The following is a 10,259-nucleotide window of genomic DNA, read 5'->3' on the forward strand; positions in this document are numbered from 1 at the left end:
CCCCAGCTCTGCCCAGGAATCCTATGGCCCTACTCACTTTCTATTTCAGGGGAGCAGCCCCTGCTGACTGGTTGCCATTAGGACCATCTAGCCCAGAACTGTGGAGGGTGGGGCGGAACTGCTATCATAGCCGGGCTGACATTGTGCTGAACAGAGTCTGCTCACCCTTAATAACAGGTTGGCAACCATCAAAGATGGAGAAATATAAGCACATTTGAAGGAAATGTTTCATATCTTTTCAACGGCATGATTTTTCAGTTACAGAGAAGGTGAAGTAATGATGTCACCTAGGGAGGTTGCCTGCCAAACAGGCCCTCATAGGTGTGTATGTGAGTGTGTTTGTGTGTGCATCTGCATGTTGTAAATATTTCATATGTGTGATTGTGTGTGTGTGTGTGTGTGTGTGTGTGTGTGTGTCTTAGCAGGGGTGTGTGTGTGGCCAGAAGTGTCATTACAATTCAGAGCTTGCTTTCCCATTGAAGATCTAGGAACTGGATTTGTCAGAGCTCCCAAGGGTTGTTAGGTTCAGAGGGACTCACCCACATTAATCGAGCCCACAAAAGACTTATTAAGTAATTGAGAACACCATTTGCTTAATTTATAGTGAGAAATCAAATTATCAAAGGGACTGATGACCACATCTCTGCTGGTCACAGGATTCTCTCTCTAGGCCCCTGAGGAGAATTAACATATTTTCACCCGGGGAAGCCCTATGACACTCAAAAGATTGGTGATCAAGGCAAATCATGTGAATGATCTTAATGACCAGCATTATTAAACTGCCATGACAAGCCATGGGCCCAAACATTTGGGTTTACTGCTCTAAGTACTTTCTCTCTGCATTAGCACTGGGCTTCCCTAAATCCTGTCCTTCGAGGGTTATTCAGTCCAGTTGCTTACATTACCATTAAGAAAAAATGTTGCCTTAAGACCATTTCCCAGGCTATAGATTTTTTCTTTGGTAAATAATTGATTCGATTTTTAAGCCCTGTTCCTCCTCCTTTTGATCTGAAGAATGTCATGCCTGTTACGATGACTGTTGCAGATGATAGAACATTATCTATTACATAAAGATCTTACTAATTTAACACAAGGAAACCACACTTGCAAATTCTTCTGTGGCATCTCACTATCTCTCTCATGGGTTGACTGCATGTGGGAGGAGGACATTCATTCAAGGATTTGTTGTCACTGATGAGAAAGAGTGGTTGAGAACACACATCCGGGAATCATGGAGATGGAGCTCTGTACCTTCATAGCACGTTGGGCAAACTGTTCCACCTCTTACAGAGTCCTCATAGTAAGACAGGAATAGCACCAGTTATTATGTCATAAGGTTGCTCATACACTCATTTGAGGACTAATTAAGTACCAAGCACTGCTCTAGGTACCAGGGAGCCAGCAGTGATCAAACATTGCTGCCCTCTGGAAATTTGCATTCAAATGAGAGGAATGACACACAGTACAAGAGATAAGTAAGTACACTGTTTAGTTTCAGAAAGTGATCAGTGCTATACAGAAAAATAAAGCAGGGAAGGGTTGTTGTGACATGTAAATGAAAGAATGTATGTAAAGTCCTTAGAATGCCTGACCTATAATGATAGCAAAAACTTCAGCTGTTACCAATTGAGCTGTACCGCAGGGACTCTTACAGTGAAAGAACTAAGTGTGGCCCTCAGAATAGCACATGGGCCTCACACACAACTTGGCATGTAGTTATGCTATCCATGACCACTGTGTCTCCAATGCAAGTTTAATATTTTCCTGTTTTTACTCGTTGCAAACACTCAGGAAAAGTATTTAGAACAAAAGATAAATTATCCTTAATGTCACCACTCAGAAGCAATTTAACATTTGGTATGCATCCTCGTAGGCTTTTCTCTTTTTCTTTGGACGCACGCACACACACACACACACATTTTTTTTTTTAATTTTTAACATTTTATTTATTTTTGAGACAGGAAGAGAGACAGAATGCAAGCAGGGAGGGGCAGAGAGAGAGAGGGAGACACAGAATCTGAAGCAGGCTCCAGGCTCTGAGCTGTCAGCACAGACCCTGACGTGAGGCTCAAACTCATGAACCTAGAGGTCATGACCTGAGCCAAAGTCGGATGCTTATCGGACTGAGCCACCCAAGTGCCCCCAACACACATTTTTTAAATGCGACTAAAATTACTGTTACATAACCTGCTTTTGTCACTTAAAGCTCTATCTTCTGACATCAACAGATTCACATCAGTATTTTAATGTCCAGTTATAGTCCACTGGAAAGAGAAATCTTTTTATTTTTTTATTTTTAGAGAGAGAGCAAGTGAGCAGGGAAGGGGCAGAACGAGAGTGAAAGAGAAAGACAGTTCAGCGCAGAGCCTGACCTGGGGCTCCATTTCATGACCATGAGATCACGACCTGAGCCCAAATCAGAAGTTGGATGTTTAACTGACTATGCCACCCAGGTGCCCCTGGAAAAATGAATCTTAAGCTAGTTTGTTATTGATAGATATTCATCGACTTCCAAGTTTTTGTTTCTATAAAAGTGCTTTGGTTTTAAAGGCACAACTTCACTATTTGGCCTAGAGTTTTCCATGGATCTGTCATGAGAAAGTATGCATTATTTCCATATTTACTATGGACTCTTATCACCTTTTAAAAACCCAGCTGGGAAGATTGAATAGAAACTCCTTCATGGTATCTAGTTTAATTTAGAGTCAATTCAGTGTAATTACATTTAACAGTGTTCAGTTTAGATGTATTTTTTAACATCTTCCGTGTCAGGACACCATGCTGATTCCTGCTGGGAACCAAGATGAGTAAGACGTAATCCCTCCTTTCAAGGAGACCAAGACGGGAACATAGATATTGGTAATCAGCATATAGGCCAGAAGAATCATCGGATCACAGACTAGGGAGAGGACATATCTATCTGTTTGCTGTGACCAAATAATAAGAAATGTTAGCCTTATGTCACTAGTGTGTTGAATAAGCAAGCCTCCTGAGACAGAGTCATAAATGATGTACGTTTTTGTCTCCTTGTTCCCTTTTAAGTTTACTCAGTAGAAGGAAGTTCTAAATGAAATTTTAGGCAGAGGAACTTGGGAGGCCTTAGGTGGGCTTTCTTAGAAGAAATGTGGAAACTAAGACCTGGTGATTGAGTAAAAGTTGGCCAAATTGAGGGGTGTGAGCTCTGGGGCAGGAGGAGGGAAGAGAAGAGTATTCCTGATGTAGAGTAAAGATGAGGAGGTGAGAAATAGCCTGATGCCTTAGAGGGGTTCAAAGATCAATATAGTTATGTGGGAGGGAAGGAGAGGTGTGCTGTGGAGGGCTTTTATAGTGGGACAGATTTTCTCTGAATACCCCAGGTTTTAGCCTACATTCATACAAAGTGGGCAGTAAATAAATATTTTTGAAAATAAAGTCTGAAAATCATATAAGTTTTTGGTTCCTTAACACAATTTCCCTTCTCATGATTCAGAACCACCATGCATCAACTTCCCACTTCTCCTCACTGGAAAATTGGAGGACTATCTCCAAATGGTTTTTGGACCTTAAGGCAGAGGGAGAAATGTTTGCATCCTTCAAGCAGAATCTCCCATGGAGTTTGTTGGTAAAGCAAGTTGTCTCAGGAAGTAATGACTGAAGGTGAGTGAAGGATTGAAGCCTCCGGGTCAGGGATTATCATTCAGAGTGGATGAATAAGCTAGACTCATCCAAAGCACAAGCTATTTCAAAGGTGGTTTTCTTAGGAAAAAAAATGGTGATCAATCGTATCTTTCAGGAAATCAACTCTGCTGAAAATAATTTATCCTCCTTTTTACTTTTGTCTTCTTTCAGTGAATTAAACTATAACCAAGCTTATTTCTTGATTTGCATTTCTCCTTAATTATTCTGAGCTAAGTTCTACCCTGCAGAGCTCCAGAAAATGGATAAAATATGCATCCGAGTGTTGAACAGCAGCGGCAGACTCCTACACACCAATCCCTGGCTGTGTGGGACGCTGCCATTTTCCCCAAGTCATTTCAGGTCAGAAACACCTCTGCTCCCAAAGAATAGCACTTAGGGGCCCCCACACAAGGTCTTTGTATGCACCGTATAATATCTATCAAGGAGCAATACATTGTTCTGCACCCTCCCAAGAGTAAGTGCAAGGCTACTTTTCTGCCCCTATGGACATAGAAGGGATTCTACAATCATTCTGCCCAACGGGAAACCCTGTGAATTACCTTTAGAGGGCTTGAAGTCAAAATCAGAACATGATTTTACTTTATTCTCATCCAATAAGCCAAGCTTTCTTTTAAAAATAACATTAATCCATATGATTGTGGAACTTCTGAAAACTGCAGAAATGAGTTAAAAAAAAAAAAAGTATCCACAATTCTGCAGACTTAGACTTGGTTGGTATGTTCTTTGGCTTCTGGCCTTCTGCCTTCTGCCTTCCCCTAATGCAGATACAATGCCTAGAAGTGTCACAGGCAACTTGCAACCTTGAGGATAAAATTCACATGCTGAGCATGAAGGAGCATAATGACAGAAGCTTGGATTCTTTCTCAACGCCATTGGTGAGAAACCATTCTGGTTCACTACTTCTTACCTCTAATCTTTTTGGAGTAAAATAAACCCCTATCCTTGGAAACCATTAAAATTTTAGCTGTATTTTGAAGTATGACACACGTTCAGAAAAGTGCATCACAAGTTTATAGCATAATGAATTTTTTTCAAAGCCAATATAAGTGTGGACATGTAATATATGTATACCAAGAAAAAAAGCATTATGGTAAGTGACTCCCAGTTACTCTCACTTCCTTAAGTAACCTGAATCTGAAGTTAACCACAGATTAGTTTTTCCTGGTTCTGAACTTTGTATGAATGGAGTCACACAGTAGTTTTTTTTCTTTGTTTCCAGCTTCTTCCGTTCAACATTATATTTGTGAGATTTATTCATGCTGTTGTATGTGGCATTATTTATTCATTCTCTTCATTGTATAGTAGTATAATTTATAAATATACCATAATTTGCTTATTCATTTTGCTACTGATGGACATTTGAGTTGTTTCCAATTTGGGGCTGTTAAAAATAATACTGCTGTGAGTATCCTTGTACATATCTTCTAGTGAATATGTACACCCTTTGTAGTGAAGATAGCTAGGAAAAGAACTGCTAGGCCATGACATATGTATGTTCAGCTTCAGTAGATAGTGCTGAAGTCCAAAGTATAAAGTTACTTCCAAAGTAAAAAAGTTCCAATTTCCACTCTAACCAGCACTCATAAGAGTTTCAGCTGCTTCATATCCTTGCCAAGTATATTCACATCATCGTGGGACCTGAACTTTTTTTTTTTTTTTTTTAGGATTGGAAGACACTATACTTTTACAAAGTGATTGTCATGTAACTCTTCTTATTGTTCACTCCCTAAATACTGAGTACATGCCTGAGTCTTAGTGATGATTCTCTCTCTTAAGGGAACAAAATTTACAATGAGTCAAGCTGGTTAATATGAGGTTTTGGATTTTGAGATTATAATGAGGTCATCCCTTAGCAACTCAGCTTAAAGCTAATGTCATGCTTCATTTGAAATGCTAGGTTAAATTGGCTTTGGTCAATCAATGCTAGGTTTAAAAACTAAGAGAGAATGTGTGGGATGTTCTTGCTCCATTATGATAAATGCTGTGATACTCAAGGGTATTGCTGTGGACAATAGGATGTGGAATTCAATCAATCTGGCACAGTGCCCTCTACTTTGCAGAATGAAGAGAAAGCTGACAGTTGGATGAAGAAAGGCCTTGTGGAGGAAGCGTCATTAGAGCTGACCTTCAGGAAAAAGTTCAGTGTTTTTGCAGGCAATCCTGGGGAAGTTATTACAGAAAGTGCAGAGGAGATCACTGGATCAGAGGTGAAAAGAACATGCAAGCGACCCTGAGGAAGCCAGCAACTAAGCTGCCCCAGAAGTCAGGAGTCTTTCAGTCTTTTCCATGCTTAGAGCCTCATCAACCAAGACAGGTGTGTGTGTGTGGTGGTGGGGGGGGGGGGGGGGAGGGGAGGGGGGGGATGACGGGGGAGTTTCCTCTCAATCCCCTGGCTTTAGTCTTGCTCAGCATTCTGGGGTGTGCTGGCTCAGGTCGAAGAAGCAGCACATATTAACTTCCTCCCAGCTGCCTGAGTCAGCTGAGCCAATTGCATTGAGTGCTTGACATCAAGTCTTCTCAAACAGAATCCTGTTGGAAGTAAGAAACACAGACAGAGCACTCCCCTCTTGTGTCTCCGCCTCTGGTAGGACATTTTCATAGATGGTGCTCATCTCCCAGTTGTGGTACTGGTGGTTGGGATAGTGATTACCTGTCTAGGTTGTGGCCTGCCTGGACTGAAGTCCCATCTAGTAACTTGCCCCAGGGAGGGGCCAAGGCTCAGTCAGATAAAGCCTCTTCTCATTACACGGAACACACCCACCCCATCGGCCCAGTTCTACTGCTTTTGATGTCAGGGATGCAGACTTAGGCTGATTAGTCCATTCAAAGTAGATTGAAAAAAAAAGTCCCTATTTATTTAGTCAGGATTGTGTTTCAACAACAAAATCCTGAAAAGCTCTGAGGCTTCAAAGTTTATTTCTTATTTTTGCTATATATCCATTATGGGTTGGATGTGGCTCTATCCCATCTTACCTTTACTCTGGGACCCATGCTGATGGAGCAGGGGGCCCTAACTGAAACATTGCTATTTATCTCCTGGCAGGGAGGAGCTCAGTGAACCAGCCATTAGCCCTTAAAACTTCTGCTGGGAAGTGATCCAAGGCTCTTCTGCCCAGTTCCATTGGCCAAAGTCAATCATATGGCTAAGTTTTCTCTAAGGGGTAAGGAAAGGATAATCCCCCCCACCCCCCCCCCCCCCCCCCGGGAGCAGCATGGAATATTTGTGAAAAATGCTACAATATTCCACACTTGGTCACCAAGGAAGGTATTCCTCAATTTCATTGTAAATTTACCTTAACTGACAGGTACTGATGTGGTTTTTATTTACCATCTTTTAAAACGGTGGGAAAACCTGAGTGGTAAGTACCAACCTCCAGATGATTGGTGAAGGTCATTCAGTTTGGGTGAAGAGCTGAGAAATAACAGATTCAAAGCATAGTGTGTGTTGTAGGTTGGGGGCATAGAGTAGGAGGCAAGATGGGGGGAGAGAGAGGAGCTTGAGTGTGGTGGGCCTTAGGCACCAAGGGTTTAGAATCATTCTTTAGGCAGTGAAGTTTCATTGAAGACTTCAGAGTGTTGGGATGCACACTCTTCCTGCCAAGAGCCCCGAAGACATTTATAAAGGATGAAATGAAGGCTGGGTACTAGTTAGAAACCATCACTAGGAGAATAATGATGAATTTGACTTCAGTTCCAGACAGATTTAAGTTCAAGATCTGCCTTTGAAATATCATAGCCACATGATCCCAGGGAAGTTCCTCTACCTCTCTAAACCTTGGTTTGTTCCATGTAAGATGAGAGGCCTGAGAAAATTAAAACTTAAAAGCTTAAGTTACGGGAAACTGAAACCTAACCAAGCTTAACCAGCTTGTTCCGCTTCTGTACAATTGCTTGGCGCGCCCATGTATTCCTGATCAATCATAGTTGCCTGGCACAACCGTATATTCTTGATCAACCATTGTTACTTGGCACATCCGTGTATTTCTGATCAACCATTGTTACTTGGCACATCCGTGTATTTCTGATCAACCATTGTTACTTGGCACATCCGTGTATTCCTGATTTCCCCATGACTTGTTTGTACCTGTCTATAAAAGGGGTGTGAAAACCTCTCTCAGGACCTCTCGGCGTCACTGGCAATGAGGGCGCAGAGGTCCAGGTTCGAACCTGCAATAAATGACCCTTGCTGCTTAGCTTTGACTCTGGACTCTGGTGGTTCGTTTTTGGGGGTCTCTTAGACTCTGAGCGTTTCAAAGACAGAGATGATAATAGCATTGCCTTCCATGGTTTGCTGTGGGAACTAAGTAAAGTAACGTATGTAAAGTGGTTAGCAAAACCCAATACACCTAGAAAGCCCTTACATGTGGGAAAGCAGAGACAATGAAGATTTAGAATCAATAGGATCTGGTGATTTTATGTGAAGAGTAAAGACATGGGAGGATTTGAAGAGAGTACCAACGTTCCCGGACTGGTGAATGGTAATGCCACTTACTTATTCAGAAGCTGGTAACAGCTGGGGGAGGAAAAATCCTGAGTCTGGGATCCCAGGGAGACATCCGTGGAGGTTTCCAGCAGGTGCTTAGAAATGTGAGCAAGGCTGAGTAGATAGAACTTGTACAATGAGTCATTGGCTGATTGTGTGGACAGATGGTTTCTGGGGTCTCTTGCGGAAAGTACTTAATTTTATTTTAATACTTACACAGCACTAAGAGCTGAGGAAAGAGACACTTCTCCAGGCTAAAGATTCTGGACGTCAGTGATTCTCACACTTGAATATATCAGAATTACCTGGAGGGCTTCTTTAAGCCCAGAATTTCTGATTCAGTAGGTCAAGAGGCTGGAAACTGGGTTTCCTCACCTCCTCCAAGTGCTCTGCTCTTATGTTGTCTCTGTCTTAACTTAGTCTTAGAGTAGACCTGGAAAATGCTGACCCCACAAACAGGAGTGATTACATTCACACCATTGATCCTCATGTCTAGAATAAGATTTAGGGAAATGGCCTTTTGAGAATACACAGCAGATTGCTGGGAGATCAGCAGCAATTCAATATGACAAGTGTGGCAGATTTTTTGATTTGTAACATCCCTATGTTATAATTCATAGAATAAGTCTTTAGCCTATGGACCTTATTCAAGAGATATCATCTGTCCTGATGAACTAAAAAATCCAGAAAACCACAATAAATGCCTGTTGTGTGCAGATCTTTGTCTCACTCAATAGTCTGCCTTTAGCAGCAGCCGCTGTCACAGAGGGTATCTTCCTTTAGGCATTAGCAGGGATGAGGGGTTGGGATGGAAGAAGTGACAATCCTAAACTCCTCTCAGTAATAAATACTGCACGGATTTACATCCCTCAAGAATTTATAGTTTTTGCCTGGATGTAAAGCATTCTCTTAGTTTACTAACAACTATGTAAAATACAGTAATCCTTTCTTTTGTCCAAAGGACCATCTAGTAGAAGCTTCTAAAGTTTCCCATTACTTTTTTTTTGCAGTATAATTGACATAAAATAAACTGCACATACTCAAAACGTACAGTGTGATGAGTTTTGACCTATATTCACATTCATAAAACCATCACCACACTTAATATAGTGAACATATCCATTACCCTAAAAGTTTCCTTGTGCCCCTTTGTAATCTAGAGACTACAAAGTCTTAGAGTGTGCTCTACTCCCTACATGACCCTATTCCTCAGCAATCACTAATCTGCCTTCTATCACTATAGGTTGGTTTACATTTTCTAGAATGTTGTATAAATAGAATTATATAATATATACTGTTTCTTTGGCAGGGGAGGGGTCTAGCTTCTTTCACTTAGCTGAAGTTTTTTGAGATTCTTCATGTTGTTGTATGTATCAATGGTTCATTCCTGGTTTTTTTTTTTTTATTTTTTTTAATGTTTATTCATTTTTGAGAGAGAGACAGAGAGTATGAGTGGGTGAGGGACAGAGAGAGAGAGAGAGAGAGAGAGAGACAGAGAACTTGAAGCAGGCTCCAGGCTCTGAGATGTCAGCACAGAGCCCGATGCGGAGCTCAAACCCATGAACCATAAGATCATGACCTGAGCCAAAGTCAGACCCTCAACTGATTGAGCCACCCAGGTATCCCAGTTCATTCCTGTTTCTTATTGAGTAGGATTTCACTGTATAGATATACTCCATTAGTTTACTTATTTGTTAATGGGAATTTAAGTTGTTTCTAGTTTGGGGCTATTACAAGCACTGCTGCTATGAATATTCACGTGAAAACTCATGTACATGCAGATGCTTTCATTTCCCTTGGGCAAATACCTAGTAGTGAAATGTCTTGATCATGTGATGTACGTGTAAAGTTTTCAAGGAATTGACAAAATTTCTGAAGTGTTGGAACTATTTAAGATTCCTTAAGGAATCTTAATGGTGTATGCAAGTCCCAATTTTTCTGCTTTCTAGCCCATATTTAGTTTTGCCAGTCTTTTTCATTTTAGCCATTTTAATAGATATGTAGAGGTATCTTATTGTGGTTTTAATTTGCATTTCCTTGATGGTTAATGATGTTGATTATTTTTTTCAAGTGCTATTTGCTATTTGTGTGTATATAT

General features: G+C 41.0%; 1 long non-coding RNA gene across 1 annotated transcript; it reads left to right on the forward strand.

Annotated features, from left to right (window-relative positions):
* Window positions 1-3,480: 3,480 nt before the first annotated feature.
* LOC102954532 lies at window positions 3,481-6,851 on the forward strand. Its single transcript, XR_444731.3, has 4 exons — window positions 3,481-3,636; window positions 4,443-4,553; window positions 5,739-5,992; window positions 6,722-6,851. It is a non-coding gene; the product is annotated as an uncharacterized LOC102954532 (long non-coding RNA).
* The last annotated feature ends 3,408 nt before the right edge of the window (window positions 6,852-10,259 follow it).

Source organism: Panthera tigris, chromosome A1 (assembly GCF_018350195.1).
Source record: "Panthera tigris isolate Pti1 chromosome A1, P.tigris_Pti1_mat1.1, whole genome shotgun sequence".
NCBI classification, from domain to species: Eukaryota; Metazoa; Chordata; class Mammalia; order Carnivora; family Felidae; genus Panthera; species Panthera tigris.